Source organism: Balaenoptera ricei, chromosome 11, assembly GCF_028023285.1.
Source record: "Balaenoptera ricei isolate mBalRic1 chromosome 11, mBalRic1.hap2, whole genome shotgun sequence".
Classification (NCBI taxonomy): Eukaryota; Metazoa; Chordata; class Mammalia; order Artiodactyla; family Balaenopteridae; genus Balaenoptera; species Balaenoptera ricei.
In genome coordinates this window covers 95,590,901-95,610,653 of record NC_082649.1, presented here as the reverse complement: position 1 = coordinate 95,610,653, position 19,753 = coordinate 95,590,901, and the positions used below count along the sequence as shown (strand labels likewise).

Below are 19,753 nucleotides of genomic sequence, written 5' to 3'. Positions count from 1 at the left end.
TTAATACCCCAGTTTGATAATTTCAACCTCTGAGCTATTTCTGGATCTGGTTCTATTGTTTCTTTCTTATATTAACCATGAGACACATTTGCTTCCTTTTCCATAGGTCTTGAATTTCTTATTGCATGGTGAATATTTTGTAGGAAAGAGAAGTAAAATACAAAGTAAATAATATTTACCTCCAAAAAGAGCAAGCCTCTTCTTCCATGAGAGGCTGAGCCAATCTAACGTATACTTGACCTGGATCTGGGCTTAATTGTAGCTTTAATTTGATTCACTTGACTACTGCTTTCAAGTGTTTTGAGGGTGAGGTAGGACTTTCCCTTCAGCGGGGGCTGGGATCTGAGCACTGGCAAGATTTTTGAGATCTGCCTGTTCTTCAAAACCAAGCTAACAGGTTTCAGACCTGTGGGAGGTCTCTCCCTGCTCTACTGCCCAGCTGATAGCTTTTTGATTTCTCTTTGCCCCTTGTCCCCTGCTTTCTGCACCCACTGGAGATCTCTTCCAGACTTTTTGCTCCTTGCAGGCTTTAGCAGCTGCCTAGACTCTGTGAAATGCCTCAAGGAGTCCTCCTCAGCCCTTCTTCCCTGCCCACAACTTTGGTGAACTACTTCCCACCCTGTGTGAGGGCTGCTGGGACAGGTTAGGTAGGTAGGTAGGTGCAGACTCGCTTTGTGGCTGCGGCTCCTCAGCCCACAGGCAGCCGTTACACGTTTGGTGAAACTTCAGCTGAGTTCTCCTCATCCCCACCAATCACAAACTCTTCTTCCTTCTGCCATTCCACCAGAGGCAAAAGTGGCTCTGGGTCTCTTGTCTCCTATGGAGAGCTTGTCACTTTTTTTTTTTTTTTTTTTTTTTTTAGCTTGTCACTTTGAGTTTAGTTCATTTAGATTTTTTTGGTGCCCTCAGTTCTCTAACGGGTTTTAAAAACCATTGATTATTTTGGGCTTACCTGGCTTGTTTTGGTTGTTAGGGTGAGAATGACAGTCTCTTGCAACCCTATACCTCTGATCTATAAGCAGAAATCCCCCAGATAACTGCCTCTTATTAAAGATGAGAAGGTGTGTAGGGATCAGAAGGAAGAAACCAACTGGTAGTAACTGAAAATCTGAAAGATGAAGCCAGCGCAGGGAGCGGACAAAATAGAGGATAGTAAAGGTTTGCCCTCAGATCTATCAAATAGGTGCTAAGGTGCTCATCACACACACACACACACACACACACACACACACACACACACACACACACACATATATATATAGAGGCTAAGGCAAAGAAGATGGAAGAGATGCTTTGGGCACCCAACAAGTGACACTTACTTTGAAGAAGGGACATGCACGGAAGTCTGTTGTTTTCCTCTTCGGAGAACGTCCCCCTCCCTCCTATGTCTCTTAGGGCAGTGATTCTCACATTTCACTCTGCATACAAATCTCCTGAGCATCTTGTTAAAATTCACATTCTCTCCTTCTAGATCTGGGGCTGGGCTTGAGATTCTGCATTTCTAAGAAAGCTCCCAGATCATACTGATGATATATGAATAGCAAGGTCCTAGAGAATGTACACCTTCATTTGTGAGTGGTAATAAAAATGGAACTTAGAGTCATGCAAGGTGCAGAGAAAAGTGACATTTTAGTATTGAGGAAACCTTGTGAGAGGCAGGCTTCTTTGGATGGCGGTTTAAGTTTTTCTTGAAGTGGGCAGCTGCCATGCTGGGCGCTAGGGTCAGAGGTGGTTCATTGCCATAATAAACCAGGCTTTTTACACCTCTGGTCTCAGACCTGCCTAAGTCCATGGAGCACCAGCTCCATGGGGAGAGAAGGATGAGGAGAGGATATGGGGAGAGGGTTTGGGTAGCATTAGGGAACCCAGCCAAGTTTGGCTGAGTGGTGCCAGCACTGACAATTGCAGAGAACATTCATTGAATGGTTATAAATTAGCACCTGAATCCCACCTCCCCTTCCAATGACCAAGTTTATTTGTTTATTTCCACCAGAAGAGACTTACCAATTGAAATTTTATAGCTCTGATATTAGCTATTGGTCCTACATTATATACAGAACTAATTCACGCATCATAAGAAGAGAGAATTAATTTTCCCTCATTTTCTGCGCTTACCAATGCAGCGCTAATGTCAAACAAAGATGATTAGGGTCCAGACCACCTTGTTAGGAAGAAAGCATGGAGAAATCTGGAAAATAATGACAAACCAGCTGAAGATAAGGATTCAATTTAATAAAACTTTACCACTCACAGACATGCAGAGGGAGGTAGTCTGAGGTTTGAGTAACAACTAATTAAAGAAAATTTAAGGGATTGTAGTATTTATTTAACCAGAACATTTACAGTCAGCCCTCTGTATCTGTGGGTTCCACATCTGCAGATTCAACCCCACCACCCAAAAAAAATTCCAGAAATTTTCAAAAAGCAAAACTTGAATTTGCCCCTCACTTGCCACTGTTCACATAGCATTTACATTGTATTTGGTGTCATAAGTAATCTAGAGATGATTTAAAGTTTACAAGAGGATGTGCATAGGTTATATGCAAATACTACACCATTTTACATAAGGGACTTGAGCATCCTCAGATTTTGGTATCTGTCGGGGTGGGAGGTGTCCTAGAACCAATCCCCAGCGGATTCTGAGGGAGGATTGTACTGAGAGTTTTCTATGTACCAGACATATGCTATGTGAACAAAATTCTCATGACTGGACTCTCAAGAAGCTTACAGTTCTCATGGATGATTTTATTACTTTGAAGCATATAAGAAACTTGAACTAGGCTAAGTGAATATTGCATACATTTCCCTAGGGCAACTGTTTAATGAGTAGGTAAGAATTATTCAAAATTGTCATGCTTTTTTTTCCCCTACAAAAGGGCATTTTAACTGGAAAATAATTTGTTCTCTTAAGTACTTAAGCCAAGTTTTTTCAGACGTCACTCACACTATTTGTTTTCTTGAGTAGGGCCCTTTCTTTTCTCCCATGGCAGGGACAAATTTGAGGCTGACCAGTAGTCAATTATCGCAGTGTTCTAGAAGGGTAAGACTTTCATTAAATGGGGATTGATAAATGAGGCTACGAGGTCCGAGAAAGCTGGGTAATATTGTTAGCGGTTAGAGCCAGTACTTTGGTGCAGTGAGACTGACATGGATGAAAGTCTCTTGCGTGTTCCTTAAAGCCTTAGTTTGCTCATCTGTAAAATGGGGTAATGATAGTAGCTACCTCATAGGGTCGTTCAGAGGATCAAATTAGATCAGTGTTTAAAATACTGATGACAGTGCCTGGCACATAGTAATGACTCTGCTAATATCTGTTGATACCGTGTATTATTCTTGGTAGCGTGCCAGTAATAAGTTAGCACATCTAAGCCATTAGGCCCATAGATGTAATTTGGATATTAGTAGTACAGTCATTTTCTCTGCAAAATGTACTGAAGGTGACCTCAGATTCTAAGACTGGGTGCGTGTTATATACAAACTGTTGATTGCTCTTTGGACCAGCAAGCAGGGAAACAATTTCAGAGTCCTGAGCTTCTTGCCCAGAAAAAGATAACATTGACCTATGTCACCCTTCCCCAGCACAGTGATGTTGTCCAGAATGACCCAATAGGCTTTTCTTTTAAATAAATAGATAAAATCTTAAGTTTTTGATATTTAAGTATATTAACAAGATAAATAGATGATTCTGAGGAATGTGAATGAATGTTTATAAGGATTGTGATGACTAGAAAAAAATTAGACCCATTTTTAAAGTATCTTCCCTTAGAAGTAAGAAAAGTCATGGAAATTTTTAGAATAAACCTGTATAAATTCATCCCACAAAGAATCATGCAGTTCCATGGAGGTGTTCAGAGCTCTGTGGTTTTGTCTACATGGTGCTGAAACTTTTGAACAATTCAAACAATGGCCCAGTATTTTTTTAAAAAATAAAATAAAATCAAAGCTCTTTGATGGATAAGCCTGGTTAGTTACAACATCTGATCTGGTAGCCAACTGTGCATATGGACTTTGCCTGGATGTATCTTTCAATAAAGTTTAGCAGTAACAGGAATTTGTGATAAGAGTAGCAAAGAAAGGTAGGCGTGTGTTTAATAAAGCTCCACATCACAATGGACTAAGAAAATAGAGTATGAAACACTGGCCAACTGACACTTTAAAAAATCATCCCAGGACCACTCAGATTATAAAATGTAGTTAACCGTTGATTGCATACAGGAGATCATATATTCGTTCATTCAACAAAGATTTATTGAATGCTGTATTAGTCTGCTTGGACTGCCATAATAAAATACTATAGATTGGGTGACTTAAACAAGAGAAATTTATTTTCTCACAGTTCTGGAGGCTGGAAGGCCAAGATCAGGAAGCCAGCATGGTTGGTTCCTGGCATGAGCTCTCCTCCTGGCTTTCAGATAGGTGCCTTCTTACTGTGTCCTCACATGGCAGAGAGAGAAAGAAAGAGAGAGAGAGTTAGTTCTCTGGTGTCTCTTCATATAAGGGCACTAATCCCACCATGAGGACCCCACCCTCATGACCTCATCTAAACACTAATTACCTTCTAAAGTCCCACCTCCAAATACCATCACATTGGGGGTTACAGCTTCAACATATGAATTTGGGAAGGACACAATTTAGCCCATAGCAAGTGCCTTCCTATGTTTGGTACTGGAAATACAAATATGATCTCTATGTTCCTGGAGGGAGGAAACAGACTATAAATGAGTAAACAAAGTCAATTAATTTCTGAATATGACGACTGCCATGAAGGAAATGAACAAGGTTCCTAGAAAAATAATGGGGCAAGAGATGAGGAGGCCACTGGCCCTTCTGATGATGGAATGTTTAGGCTGAGACCTAAGGATTGAGAGGGAGCCAGCCATCGGAGACTAGCCAGGAGAAGGGCATTCAACAGAAGGGACTGCAAGGGCAAAGGCCCTGAGATGGGAAGGGGCTTGCCATGTTCTAGGACCAGTTACAAGACCATTGTGATTCGAGGGTCATGACTGAAGGATGAGTGACACAAGAAGAGGTTGAATTGGTAGCCAAGGGCCAGATTATCTGCAGTTTATTTAATAGTAATACTTAGGTGTTTTTTGGTACCTTGGCACTTGTTATGAGTTAAACTCAATCATCTACAATACTGTAGAATTTTGTTTGATAATTCAGCTTCCTCAATTCACTTTGCCTGGAGGGATACCCTTTGAAACCAAACTGAACACCTATGGTAATTTAGGAAGACTCAAGATGTGCAGTGCCATCACCAGCATGGGACCAGTTAAGCCAAGTCAATTACCTGAGGCCGTTTTTGTTATTGTATTAATACCAGATTCTTAGAATATCTGATACCACACTGAAATCACCTGAGGATAAACAGCCATGCAAAATGGTGTGACCAATTAAAAACTGCCCTTCTTTGATGGGAAACCAACCCTTATGAGTTAAGGTACAATGTGACTCGTCAGAACTGAGTCAGCAAAGTAGCCCACGTGGGATTAAAACCCATGCTGTTTGCCTCCTTCTATAAACAAGTCAACTCAAACCCAAGGGCATATTTCCCTCCTCATTTGGCACAAGAGATTTTTTTGTCCTGGCACAAGAGCCCGAGGAGGTCCTGGTACACAGCCTTGATGTTATGCCAGCTACATTTTTGAGAGGTAGAAAAGATTTGCTTTGTGGGCTTTTGGTAAATTCATACTTTCACCCAATACCACCCATTGTTCAGGAGTAGAATCCAAGGTTCTTCTCACGTGGAAAGGTGCTTCCTTTCTCTCTGCTTCTGTGTGTTGCTGTGAAGGGGTCCCTGAAAAATATGCAAAGGTAAAATGCAAGAGCAGCACATAAAATGGACAACTTTTGATCTCCACTGTTTGCAGTTTGGAGGGTAAGGTTTAGTGACTTTTAAGGGCTGGGTATGTTGCATGTTTCCTCAGTGATTCAACCATGTGATTACAGAAGGTATTGAATATGTTACTAGCATCATAAGTGCTAGATGAAATGTTTAGTCACGGAGGGAAAATGTGTATTGTTACTTAAAAGAGTTTGATCTCATAAAATGCAAATACTGGAAAGAGAAGGAACACAGTGGTTCTTTCAGTTTTCTCGACCTGGAGTGTGAAAATCCTAATGGCACCCTCTCAGGAAACCCGAATTCTTGCCCAGGGAATATATAGATATTTAGTGAATGCAGTAACCGTTTTAATTATACAGATATGCGCTTTCTGCTTCTTAATTCTTCCATGAACTGGACTATAATGTAGAACTATCTACTATCACTTGCTTGTATTAGAGTCTAATTAGATTGATAACCAAGCAAAACTTTGTTACCTGATACTTAAGCATGCCATTTGAAAAGCTATATATATTACTACATTTATTTGGATTGGGTTTCCCCTGAAGTTTTTTTTACTTAAAACAAACCAAAAAAAAAAAAAAAAAGGGTATAAGAGTTATATTGACATTGAATTCACGAGTATCCTAAGTGCATCTGAGTGTATGCCACTGTGAAACTTTCAAGATGATTGTTTTCATGGATTTAAAGAAACAGGAAGAAAGAAAATGGGAGAGGGAAAGAAAAGTGAGTTTGTAGAATGTACACACTTTCTTGAACAAACAATTTGTTCTCAGGCTCTCTGCCCCAACCAGCTTTAGTCATTAGCTGTAGGATCAAACAGGGCTTTACACTGGGAGGGACATTGAAGCGAGTGTACAAATGGAAAACAGCAAAGATCTAAGCAGAACATCTGTCTCAGAAGAGAGACTCTAAAAAGAAGGCAGGGGCCTCTATCTGATTCATATGTTCATACATTCATTTGTTCACTCATTCATTCATTCTATTTATTGAGCCCCAGACATTGTCCTAGTCATTAGGAATCATTTACTGACTTTCTCTTCGTCTGCTGTTTTCAAGAATGAAAGAAACAGAGCAACCAGTGATTTCCGGTGTGTGGAACAGACCAGTTCCATTTGGACTTCCTTTCCCTGGACCAGCTCAAAGGGGCAGCCTGGCTCTGCTCAGAACACCACCTGGGTTCCGGTGCCCTTGGCCAGCCCTCCACAGTAAGGCTCTGCCTCCAGCGCAGGGCCAGGAAAAGACTCCACAGCCCCTAAGCTGAGCCAGAATCGCTATAGAACATGTGGAAGAAGGTCCAGAAATGTTTCTGTCATCTTTAAAATGATGACCCCTGACTAGATACTGCAAATGAGGAGTGGCCAGAGAACATTTCCCTGATTGTGTTTATGGTAGAGTTCTTTCAGTGGTCGTATCGGGCATTCTTTCTGGTGTGGGGCTCGGGTGAGGCAGTGAGGCACCTAGGATGTGAAACTGAGGGAGGTGCTCACGCTTGGGTTGTGCAAGCGCCTTTGCACAGGTGGGGGCTTTCTTTTTTTTTTTTTATTGAAGTATAGTTGATTTACAATGTTGTGCTAATTTCTGCTGTACAGCAAAGTGACTCGGTTATGCACATATATACATTCTTTTTTTTAAATAATTCTTTTCCGTTATGGTTTTTCCCAGGAGATTGGGTATACTTCCCTGTGCTGTACAGTAGGACCTTGTTGTTTATGCATTCTAAATCTAATAGTTTGTGTCTCCTAACCCCAAACTCCCAGTGCATCCCTCCCCCTCCTCTCCTCCCCCTTGGCAAGGACAGGTCTGTTCTCTATGTCTGTGAGTTTGTTTCTGTCTTGTAGATAGGTTCATTTGTGCCATATTTTATTTTTTTAAATAAATTTATTTATTTATTTTTCTCTGAGTTGGGTCTTCGTTGCTGCACGTGAGCTTTCTCTAGTTGCCGTGAGCGGGGGCTGCTCTTCATTGCAGTGCGCGGGCTTTTCTTTGCGGTGGCTTTTCTTGTTGCAGAGCATGGGCTCTAGGTGCACGGGCTTCAGTAGTTGTGGCACACGGGCTTAGCTGCTCCGCGGCATGTGGGATCTTCTCGGACCAGGGCTCGAACCCATGTCCCCTGCATTGGCAGGCGGATTCTTAACCACTGCACCACCAGGGAAGTCCTTGTGCCATATTTTAGATTCCACATATAAGTGATATCATATGGTATTTGTGTTCCTCTTTCTGACTTACTTCACTTAGTATGATAATCTCTAGTTGCATCCATATTGCTGCAAGTGGCATTCTTTCTTTTTTTTATGGCTGAGTAATATTCCACTGTATATATGTACCACATCTTCTTTATCCATTCATCTGCCAGTGGACATTTAGGTTGTTTCCATGTCTTGTCTATTGTGAATAGTGCTGCTACGAACATAGGGGTGCATGTATCTTTTTGAATTATAGTTTTGTCCGGGTATATGCCCAGGAGCGGGATTGCTGAATCATATGGTAAATCTATTTCTAGTTTTCTGAGGAACCTCCATATTGTTTTCCACAGTGGCTGCACCAACTTACATTACAGGTAGGGGCTTTCTTAAATGTTGTGCCCTAGGTGTCTCATTCACTTCACACTAGTTCCAGCCCTGCAATTAATTCTTTTTTTAGTCCCCTCACCCCTTCCTCCAAAGAATCTACTGTCAAAGAAATTTGGAAAATATTGCTTATCATAGACGGTGTATTCTTCATTTCCCCATCTGCATCTTTTGGTTTATACACAGTACACAGTAGTCTATTATGGGCTCTGAGTATTCCTGCAGGAAAGAAATCCTGTAATCCTACTGAGCCCTGCATTTCCCAGATGTATTTGTCTGTGGAATTGTTTTCTTTTTAAAGAAAAACTTATTAGCATCTCATGGGACATTCAGGGAAGTTGGTTAAAAACTACCTCAGAATGGTTGCATATGGAACATATTCATTATTTTGAAAACTTTTTTTGCTGAGTAATAGCTGTGTTCTATTTTGGGTTTGGGTTCATTTGCAAGTTGCACGAAACCCTCCAGCCTCTGAGTAAGGAAAGGGTTAGAATGCTCATTCATACCGTCCAACTCCCAGACGAACAGTTCATTGAATCAACCAACATTGATAAGACACCTACTATGTGCTAGGAATACAAAGGTGAGTGAAATGGTTTTCCTTACCCCTAGGGGGCAAAGGAGGAGCAGAGACTTACACAAGTCCAAGTCCAAGTCCTCTTGCTGTAAAAGTGCAACACAAATAAGGAAAGTAGCTCACAAAAATGTCCTTTTATGATTTTACCTCCAGACCAAATGAACTGCTTCTAAGGAGAGAGCTATTTATGATATTTTTCAATCTTTCCTATAACATCTAGCAGGGAACTAGGCATCTAAGGGGTGCTCGATAAATATTTGTCAAATAAGTAATAGTTGAGGAAACATCTTGCAACTTAATTGATATACATTAGATTATAATATCTATTAAGGATCACTTACAAACACACTTTAAGAACTCAAACAAAAGGTTGTACTAACCCTTCTAAGTTTCATTTCCCCATCTGTCAAATAAGGATAATAGTACTAATTTCAGGGGGTTCTTGAGAGGATTAAATGAGAATTACAAAAAGCAGCTATTATGTTCCCTGGCATGTAACAATTTGGCCAATAAACTACAGTTATTATGACTACAACACCCTGTGATTTTTATCCAGAAAGTTACTGTAAGTGGCACACTCTCTGATTTGGCAAAAAGCTCACTTAGAGCTTTATGTGACCCCATCAGCACTGTCCCCTTGCTGAGAACATATGGTTTGGAAAGGTTGTTGTGAACACATGCAGGTCAAGAGCCCTAGGTAAGGCTGTACATACACACACACTACAACACGCCCACCCCACACTGACACTCCTCCCTCTCCCCCCCATCTAGCTCCACCACGAGGCACCAGCAGCAGCTCCCTAAATGGCCTGATTTCCCCAGCTGCCAACGTGAACTTGTTGTGAAATAGTCAGGCTGAGTCCTCCCTCTGAAGGCACTGTTTTGAGACACGAAGCAGGCATGATAAGTAGAAGAGAGACCCCGCGAGCACCCGTGAGCAAGACCCCGCCGCACGTCCCGTCCGGTTAGCTTCAGGTTCCTCAGCTGACTCTCTGCAGCGTTCGCTTTGGACGCCTCACTGATTTCTGCTGCCTTCGTCCCCGCTGATCTAAATGCTCCCCGAGAAAAAGCTCTGAGCCGCGTTCACCTGGATTTCCCTGGCTCCCCCTGCAGTGTTTTCTGGACTGGAATAGGCATTGGGTGACTTGTTAAATACACACAGAGTGTCTCCAAAATCTCTAGGCATGGGCCCCACAGAGCCGTGTTGATAAGCCTTCTGGGGGAATTCTTGGCAATCAGGGTGGTGTTTGGGCCACGCCGGCCCACAGCACTGCATTCCACGTCTGCTCACAGTTGGTCTTCTATGTTTATTGAAAGAAAGAATGACCTATGAGAGGGCAGGGATTCGGCAAATAAGGCATTTTGCAGGAGTGTGGATGGGTGCTCGCGTGTGCCCACATGCATATGTGCCGCGTGATCTATAAAATAGAGCTCAGTCTGTGGCGTAAGATGCTGCCTGTATAGTAATCCCCCCTTATCCTTAGGGGATACATCCCATGACTCCCAATGGATACCTGAAACTACAGATACATAGGTACCAAACCCTATATAAACTGTTTTTTTCCTATACATATATACCTGTGATAAAGTTTAATTTATAAATTAGGCACAGTAAGAGGTTAACAACAATAACTAAAAATAAAACAGAACAGTTATAACAATCTACTGTAATAAACATGGTGTGAAGGTGGTTTCTTTCTCTCTCTCAAAATATCTTATTGTACAAATTTAAAGCCTTTTCCGTCTTAACTAAGCATTTATCATGCACTGTGGCTGTAACTTTTGCAGTCTGAGGTTTGAGAGCCAAACTAGCATGAATTTCTTTTTCCTTCTTCACGGTTTCACCCATAGAAGAGTCATTCTTACCGTAGATCTTAGCAACCTCAGCAGATGATTTCTCTTCCTTTCCTCATTAAGTGGGGGAACTTTGACCTTTTCACTTGAAGGAAGAAGTTTGTGGCGTCTCTTTGGCATTATCCGAATTGCCAGCATCATTACTTCTGCGCTTTGGCGCCATTATTAAGTAAGATAAGGGTCACTTGAACGCAAGCACTGTGATACCTCGACAGTAGATCTGATGACTGAGAGGCCTACTAAGTGGCTGACAGGCGAGATACGCTGGACAAAGGGATGGCTCGTGTCCTGGGAGAGATATCACGAGATGTGGCGAGATGGCGCGAGACTTCATCACGCTACTCAGAAGGGCATGTGATTTAAAACTTAACGAATTGTTGGGAATTCCCTAGAGGTCCAGTGGTTAGGACTCGGTGCTTTCACTGCTGTGACCTGGGTTCGATACCTGGTCAGAGAACTAAGATCCCACAAGCCACACGGTGCAGCAAAAACAAAAACAAAAACAAAACAAGAAACAACCCCCCCCCCCAAAAACTTATGAATTGTTTACTTTGGGAATTTTCCACTTAATATTTTCAGACTGCGGTTGACCGTGGGTAACTGAAAGAGTGGAAAACAAAACCGAGGGTAAGGTGAGACAACTATAAATCAGGACCAGGTGACCCAGGAGTCACAAGGTCCACGAGGGAACAGTAATCACGGAGCTGCAGTGACTTGAACGATGCCAAAGCAAAGCCAGCACCTCACCCTGCAGAACAGCACAGCAACTGAGCGTGGTAGTCTCGACTCTTTTTGTTGCTGGAACAGACAGCTCCAGATTTACATTATCCTGTCCAAAGGAACCCAGAGGAAGGTGAGCATCCGTTAACAAAATATCAGGATAGGAGCCTGATGGACCCAGCTTAGGTCACATACCCTTCCCTGCGCTAATCTCTGTGGCCACGAGGCTGGGGTCTATATTGGCCAGTCTTGGATTACTTATTGATCCTTTGGCGAGGGAACAGGGTCCCATGATTGGCATCTCCAACAGAAGCACGTGGAGTGGGAATCACAGTTCCTCGAAGGAATAGTGGCTACTGCCAGAAGAACTGGAAGAGGTGGCTGTGGAGATGAAACAGGTTCACTCCCAGCAGTGACCTTGACCTATTCTAATGAACTGAGGCATCCAGCCAGCCCCAAAGGGATGCATCCTATCCCCCCGACCAAGCTCCTTGAACCTCCCCATTGAAGGACTGTTCACCTTGAAGTGACCTTGAAGGTAGTGTTTATTTCCTGGGGGGTCTAGGGTCATAGTGCAAAACAAGCATGGTCAGTCTAAACATCTTTTTGAAGTCTCCTGTTTAAAACGAAAAATATTTTGTGAATTGTATTGAATCCATTTAGTTTAAAAATAATGTTTTATCCCAAATTTTTATTTTGAACCTACAGAAAAGTTGAAAAAAAATAGTACAATCAACACCCATTTTCATCAGATTTGTTGTTAACATTTTGCCACATCCACTTTATTTCTCTCTCTTCACACATACCTATGCAAAGATACACACAAAAGAACCTAAAGATATTTCCCCTTTTTTCCCCTCTAAACCAGTTAAGAGTTAGTTGCAGGTACAATGACACTTCATCCCTAAGTACTTAAAGTTATACCTCCAAAGAACAGAAACATTCTCTTACGTAACTGCAATTTAATTATTATACTCAAGAAATTTGACATTGATGCAATAATATTATCTAACATATAGCTCATATTCAAATTTCCCCAAGTATCTCAATAATGTTCTTTAAAGTGTTTGTGTTTTTTTTTTTTTTTCCCGTGCTCTGGGATCCAGTCAAGGATGACACATTGCATTTGGTTTTCTTATTTCTTTAGTCTCCTCTTTTTGTCTTTCATGCCATTGATATTTTTGGAGCCCAAGCTCCAGTTGCCAAACGTCCCTTAATTTGGAACTCTCTGATTCTTTCCTTATGATGAGATTCAACATTTTTGGATGGAATACTATGTACTTCTCAGTGCATCCCGTCAGGGAAACATGATATCGGTGTGCGCAATTATTGGCAGTGTTCACTTTGATCACTTGGTTAATATGGTGCCTGCTGTATAATTAATAAGGAATTCACATGAGATCACGTAAATGTCCTGTTTTCCAGCAGCCTTCTACACTATGGTGGTTATTGTCTGAATCAGTTATTCCTCTGGTGATTATAAAATGGTGATTTTTCTATTTCTGTCATTTCTTCTTACATTTTTGAGTTGGTATTATTCTATCTTTTAATAAAACCTTTCCCTCTATGCAACATTTATTTTTTATTTTTAGTAACAATAGGGACTTGTGGATTTTAAAAAATTTAATGTGTTATAATCCTTCTTGTTTTTGTGCATTTTGATGCTCATATTGTCTGAAGTTTGGCCAGAGAAAGTTCCTTCACACCACCTCCTCTGTCCTTTTGAGATAGCTACATCAGTTTTTGAGAGTGTTCTTAATGTCTGGCAGAAGATATTCCAGACTGACCTTGTACTTTCTCTGCCTCAGCCCTGGAATCAGCCATTTCTCCAAAGGGCGCTGATTCTTTTTCATGAAGGATGGTATTTAGAAACCAAGGCATAGGTGGTGGGTGTACTCATTACTATTGGTATGACACTGCTTCCATGCTATTAGAGCCAGGGAATACATCTATGTATATACGTGCACATACACACATATACCCACACATATCTGTAGTTATTTCTACATCTGTCTATACATATTAAAAGCTATGAGTTCACAGTTCACACTGGTAGCTCCAGTTCCAATCAAATAGCCCAGGATTCATTCTATCATTCTCCCTTTCCATATTTGCAACTCCATTCCTCAACAATGAGAAACCATACGGAGGATAAAATTTAATTTTGCAAACATTGTGTTATATGCATAGAATGGAATTGTACTCAGTAATAAACAGAAAGGAACTAATGCTCAACATGGATTAATGGATGAATCAAAAAAATTACATTACAGCAGAAACTAACACAACATTGTAAAGCAATTATATTCCAATAAAGATGTTAAAAGAAATTACATTGAGCAAAAGAATCAGACACATATACAAAATAGATACACATAATGTATATTCCATTTACACAAAGTCCAAGAACAAGCAAAACTAATCTATGGTGATAGAAATCAGAAAGTGGTTGCTTCTGGAGCGGGTGGGAGGAGTGGCTGGAAAGGAACACAAGGGGATTTTCTGGGGTGATAGAAACATTCTAGATCTTGTTCTGAGTGGTGTGTACACAGATGTATTCAATTGTCAAAATTCATTGAACTGAACACTTTATATCTGTACATTTTATTGTATGTAAATTCCTTCATTAAAAAAGGAAGGTACATCTAGAGAATGAATGTTCACAATTCCCATTTCCCTCTTTTCCTCCCAGTTCAGCCACCTAACCCCCCCTGCCCTGGCTCTGAGGTCTTCATCACTAGTCTGTCTGAGGTATGGGAGTCCCCATCATCCACCATCAGGGATAAACAAGATTTGAGAGAAAGAAGAGGTAACAGTGGACAGACTGAAAATGAGAAAGCTGGAAAACACCAAGGGCAGGGCAACCCTCGTGCACACACGGTGGTCACGTGGGGGGACACAGCCATTTGGCAGAGGAGTGGAAATCAAATCAATCCTGTGGGTCAGTGACAGTCACTGACACTTAATGAGCACTTACTATACGCCAGGCATTGTTCTAAGCACCTTACACAGGTTAACTCATTTATTCCTCACACCACCCACACAAAGTACTATTGCCCTTGTTCCCATTATATGAATGAAGAAACTGAGGCACAGAGAGGTTAAATGGCTTGCCCTAGGCCAGGCAGCTAGTGATGGAGAGATAAGTCCACACAGGTGGATCTGGCCCCAGAGATGACCCTCAACCACCATGGCACCTGCTTCTGTGTCAAGCTCTCCTGGGTGTGTTTCCCAGAGAAATTCTCCCACAGGTCCCTAAGAGGCTGTGCTTGATGACGACGAGGAGCTCAGGTGGTTGGTGGAGTTGGGAGCTGGGGGGTGGTCATCACTGGCGAAGCAGAAAGAAAAAATAAGGTGGATGATGGGAATTCCCTGGTGGTCCAGTGGTTAGGACTCCATGCTTTCATTGCTGAGGGCCCAGGTTCAATCCCTGGTTGGGGAACTAAGATCCCACAAACTGCGAGGCCAAATAATAATAATAATAATAATAATAATAATAATAAGGTAGAGGTAAAAGGCAGAATAGAATAGAAGTCAGTGATTGGAAGCGGCCAATTAGCTATGTGGTAACAGAGAAGGGAGAGAGAAAGAGAGATACGAAGGGAGGGAGGGAGAAATGGGGTGCGGGGGGGAGAGAAGAGGAAGAAGAAGAGAAGGAGGGGGAGGGAGAAGGGGGAGAAAAGCAAAATATATTCTTCTCCAGTCTACCCAATGAATGTGAATGTATCTTTCTGGGGAATATGTCTATAAAATAAACTGGTAATTTGTCAAATAAAAAAAAAAAAAGGAAGATACAAAAATATGCAAAATGCTCTTGAACAAATGAAAAGATTAAATTTCATTCATAGTAAGAGGATGCAAATTAAAACTGCACTGAGATACCACTTTCATTTATCTAAATGGCAAAAATTCAAAACCTTGACAGACACACTATTGGTGAGCCCATGAGAAAATAAGCAATAATATCTAAAGATATCTAAAAATAGCTATATTTCCTCTCTGCGCCATTCTGGGTATTTATCCTGAATATATAGTCTAATGCTAAATTTCCGTATATACTTGGGTCTGTTTCTGGACTTCCTAGTTTTTCTGCTAGTCTGTCTATATTATGCTCCAATACCATACAGCTATAATTATAGAGGTTTTATAGTATGTTTCAATGCTATTAGAGCTAGTCTTCCCTCCTTGCCTTTATTTTTCAGTTTTTCTACCTATTCTTGTGCACCTTATTTTTAAAAATGTATATGAAGTTTAGAATCAACTTGTCTAGTGCCAGAAACAAAAACTTATTAGTATTTTTTTTGGAATTGCATTACATTTATAATTTAGGGATAGGTGACATCTTTATGATGGGTGATACTTCCCAAAAGCAAGGAATGTCTTTCCATGAAGTATACTTTTACATGTTTCAGAAATGCTCATATGGGATTTCCTCATATAACTTTTACACATTTCTTGTTAATATCTAAATATTTTATCTTTGTTGTTGTTGCTGTTGTAAATGGGGTTTTGTTTTTGTTACCCCTTTTAGCTGGTCATTGTTTGTGTATATGTACCTGTTGATTTCTGTATCTTAATTTTATATCCTGCTATATTATTGAACTGCTTTTTTTGTTTAAGTTAGTTTTATCTTTGGACCACTTGGCTTTTGCAAGTATAATATGTCATCTGCAAATATAGTTTTACTTCTCAGTTTCCAATTTTTATAATTCAAATTGCTTCCTCCTGTCTAATTGCATTGGCTGTAACTCAAATATGGTGTTAAACATGTAGTAGTAGAGATAGTTGGCATCCTTGCCATATACCTGACTTTAGTGGGAATGTCTCTAGTGTTTCCCAATTAAATAGAAAGCTGGCTTTTGGACTTAGGTATTTTTTTAATTGTGTTAAGGAAATACCCATCTTCCTATTTTATTTAGTATTGGAATGAGTGTTGAATTTTATCAAAAGCCTTTTCAGCATTTATTGAAAACAATCATACAAATGTTCTTCTTATATTAATATGGTGAATTATATTAAAGGATTTCTTAATATCAAACCATTCTTGTACTCCTCATATAAATTCCACTCCATCATGCTATTGGATCCTGTTTGCTAATGTTTTATTTAGGTTTTTTTTTTTTTTTGCATCAATATTCGTGAGACTGATCTTTAAGTTTATGTGTATATGCTATATTTATTAGGTTTAAGTAGGAATGTTAATCTTGCTTTATACAAAAGTTAAACATTTCTGTTTTCTATGCTCTGAAATAATTCACATAGCATTGCAATTACTCCAATTTTCAAGATTTGGTAGAATTCCTCTCTGAAACTATCTGAGCGTGATGATTTTTTTATGGGGTAGTTCTTTAAAATGTCCTTAAAAATTTTAATGGAAATATGTCTGCTTAAGAATTTTCTTTCTACTGGGGTCAATTTTGTAAAATTGTATTCCTAGAAAGTTATCCATTTTATCTAAGTTTTCAAATTTGTGTAGGATTGTGCAATGTAGTCTTCCATGATTTTTAAAATTTCCTTCATGTTAAGACATTTCTCACTTTCCTTTTTTCTATATTCATGCTTTTTTTCTTTACGTTAGCCAGTGTGCCTCTCACCCCCAAGGAACCATTTTAATCTATTAATTAGTTCTCTTATTTTTCTGGGATTTTAATTTCTGCTTTAATATGTATTACTGCTTTCCTTAAGTTATTTGGTTGACTTTGTTTTTCTAGCTTTTTGAGTTGGAGTGTCATTCACTTGTTTTCCTTCTTTTATCTTTATGGATATAAGTATTTGAAGTTATGAATTTCTCTTTGATCACTGCTCTAATGTCTGCCATAAATTCTCATATATAGTGCTTTATTTTTTGTAAGAAATACTACTGTTGTGGTTTTTATTTCCACTTTCACCTGACTTTTTTTTAAAATTAATTAATTTATTTATTTATTTATTTTTGGCTGCGTTGGGTCTTTGTTACTGCACGCGGGCTTTCTCTAGCTGTGGAGAGCGGGGGCTGCTCTTCGTTGCGGTGCACGGCTTCTTATTGCAGTGGCTTCTCTTGATGCAGAGCACGGGCTCTAGGTGCGCAGGCTTCAGTAGTTGTGGCACATGGGCTCAGTAGTTGTGGCTCATGGGCTCTAGAGCGCAGGCTCAGTAGTTGTGGCACACGGGCTTAGCTGCTCCGTGGCATGTGGGATCTTCTGGACCACGGCTCGAACCCGTGTCCCCTGCATTGGCAGGCGGATTCTTAACCACTGTGCCACCAGGGAAGGCCCACCTGACTGTTTTTTAATAGAGATTGTTTTAATTTTCACCTGTAAAGGCCTTTAAAATATTTCGTCATTTCACTGTATTGTGATAAGAATTATAAAGTCCTCATCAGTTAAAATTTTTTTCTTCCAAAATATTAAAGTAAAATTGACATGGAGAAGATGAGATATGTTCACCTGGTAGTGTCTTGTTGCCCCTGGTGTACAACCACACATCCCTGACAGCATGTTTAGTAATTTTTGGTCATATTTTTAAAGGGTAGAATCAGTTCTTCTCGTAGGTATTCAAGTATTATTTTCTTATCAGTATAATGATAGTATTTGATTAAAGTAGTCTGGATACATCAAACCATATTGGTTCACTAGACTATCAACCTAAAATTATGTATATGCACTCAGTTCTCCTATGGTTCAAAAATTTTATGATAATTAAATTCCTCCCTTTTTTTCAGTCCCCTGGAAATTATTTGATTTCATGCAATCTTTGTTTTACTGTATGCTCAAGGTTACCTAATAGGTTATCAGCCTGCATTAAGAACAAGGTGATGGCTGTAATCACCACAACCTAGTAAAGATCTAACAGTTAATAAGTGTTCAAGAAATAATTTTTAAATTGATGAGAGAGTAAATGAATATTTATTCATATAGATTATAACATCAATTATGATTACATATAGAACATATAGATTATATGTTAATATATGCATATGTTACATGATATATTACATATGAATATAATATATAGAACATATAGATTATAATTCACTTACTTTTGCAAAATAACATCACTCTGATAGATCTTCAAGTAGTTCAGTATGGATGTTTTCATCTTAGTACTAATACCCCTTTTGTGTCATACTTATCTAAGGTTAATGGGTTGTGCTTTATAGCTTAAGTACAGTGTGTTGGAAATTGCATTTTCAAGGGTGAGTGTCAGAAGACCTAGAGTTTCCCAGGCTAATGGAAAGGAAATAATTCCTCTGGCTGTCTTAAAATAATAAATCATAAAGTCTTTCAGTTGATGGTACAAAAAAAAAAAAAAAAAGAACTCTTGAAAGGATTGATGATGGAAAGGATGGCTTTACAAGTCACCAAGTCTTTTCCTTAGGTGAGGGTCTCCAGACGGAATGTGCAATGGAGCACAGCTTTAATAAGCAAAACTCTGAGAGTTGTGTGGTTGTCTGTTACATTTGGTAGCCTCCAGTGAACCATGCCTCCTGGTGTGAAAGTTCCAGGGTTAAACCTTAGAAGCCTTGTCAACGTCTGCTTTTCATTCTTGGAACCAGCCACCATGCTGTAACAGCCCAAGCCACATGCAGAAGCCACACTGAGGAGTAACAAGGCACTCCAGCGGTGAGCCACCTTGGATGTGTCACCCTAGTTCAGCCCCTAAATCAAGGGTGAGAAAACTATGGCTTTCAGCCAAAAGTGGCCTGCCATCTGATTCTGTAAATAAAGTTTTACTGGAACACAGCCATGCCCATTTGTTTATATATTATCTATAACTGCTTTCTCACTACAATGGCAGAGTAGAATAGCCATGACAGAGACCTTATGACCCACAAAGCCTAAAATATTTACTATTTGACCCTTTATAGCAAAGTTTGCTGACTGCTGCCTTAGATGACTGCACCCTCATCTGCCATCATGTGAAGCAGAAAAACTGCCTGGCTGAATGAAACCAACCCACATCGTGAGTGATAATCTAATTGTTGCCGTCTTAAATCATTAAGTTTTGGGATGGTTTGTTATACATCAACAACTGAAACAAACTGTAAAATCTAATATCTGTATTTTATAAGCTTGATGATTTCATGGTTTAAATTTTTCTTTTCTTTTCTCTTAACTTCCAGTAAGCTCTGTTGAAATTTTTCCTGTGTGTCTTAGCTACATGTCACTGAAACTTCTCTCTCCAAGGTGAACACATTCTTTGTTC

At 39.9% G+C, this 19,753-nt stretch overlaps 1 long non-coding RNA gene across 3 annotated transcripts in view; it reads left to right on the top strand.

Moving 5' to 3' along the window:
* Positions 1–19,753, top strand: part of LOC132375170 (uncharacterized) — a 136,133-nt gene that overhangs the window by 10,805 nt on the left and 105,575 nt on the right. For all 3 annotated transcript variants that reach the window (XR_009505943.1, XR_009505945.1, XR_009505942.1), the window contains exon 2: positions 19,416–19,510. This is a non-coding gene — a long non-coding RNA (uncharacterized LOC132375170). The remainder of the gene's footprint in view (positions 1–19,415; positions 19,511–19,753) is intronic.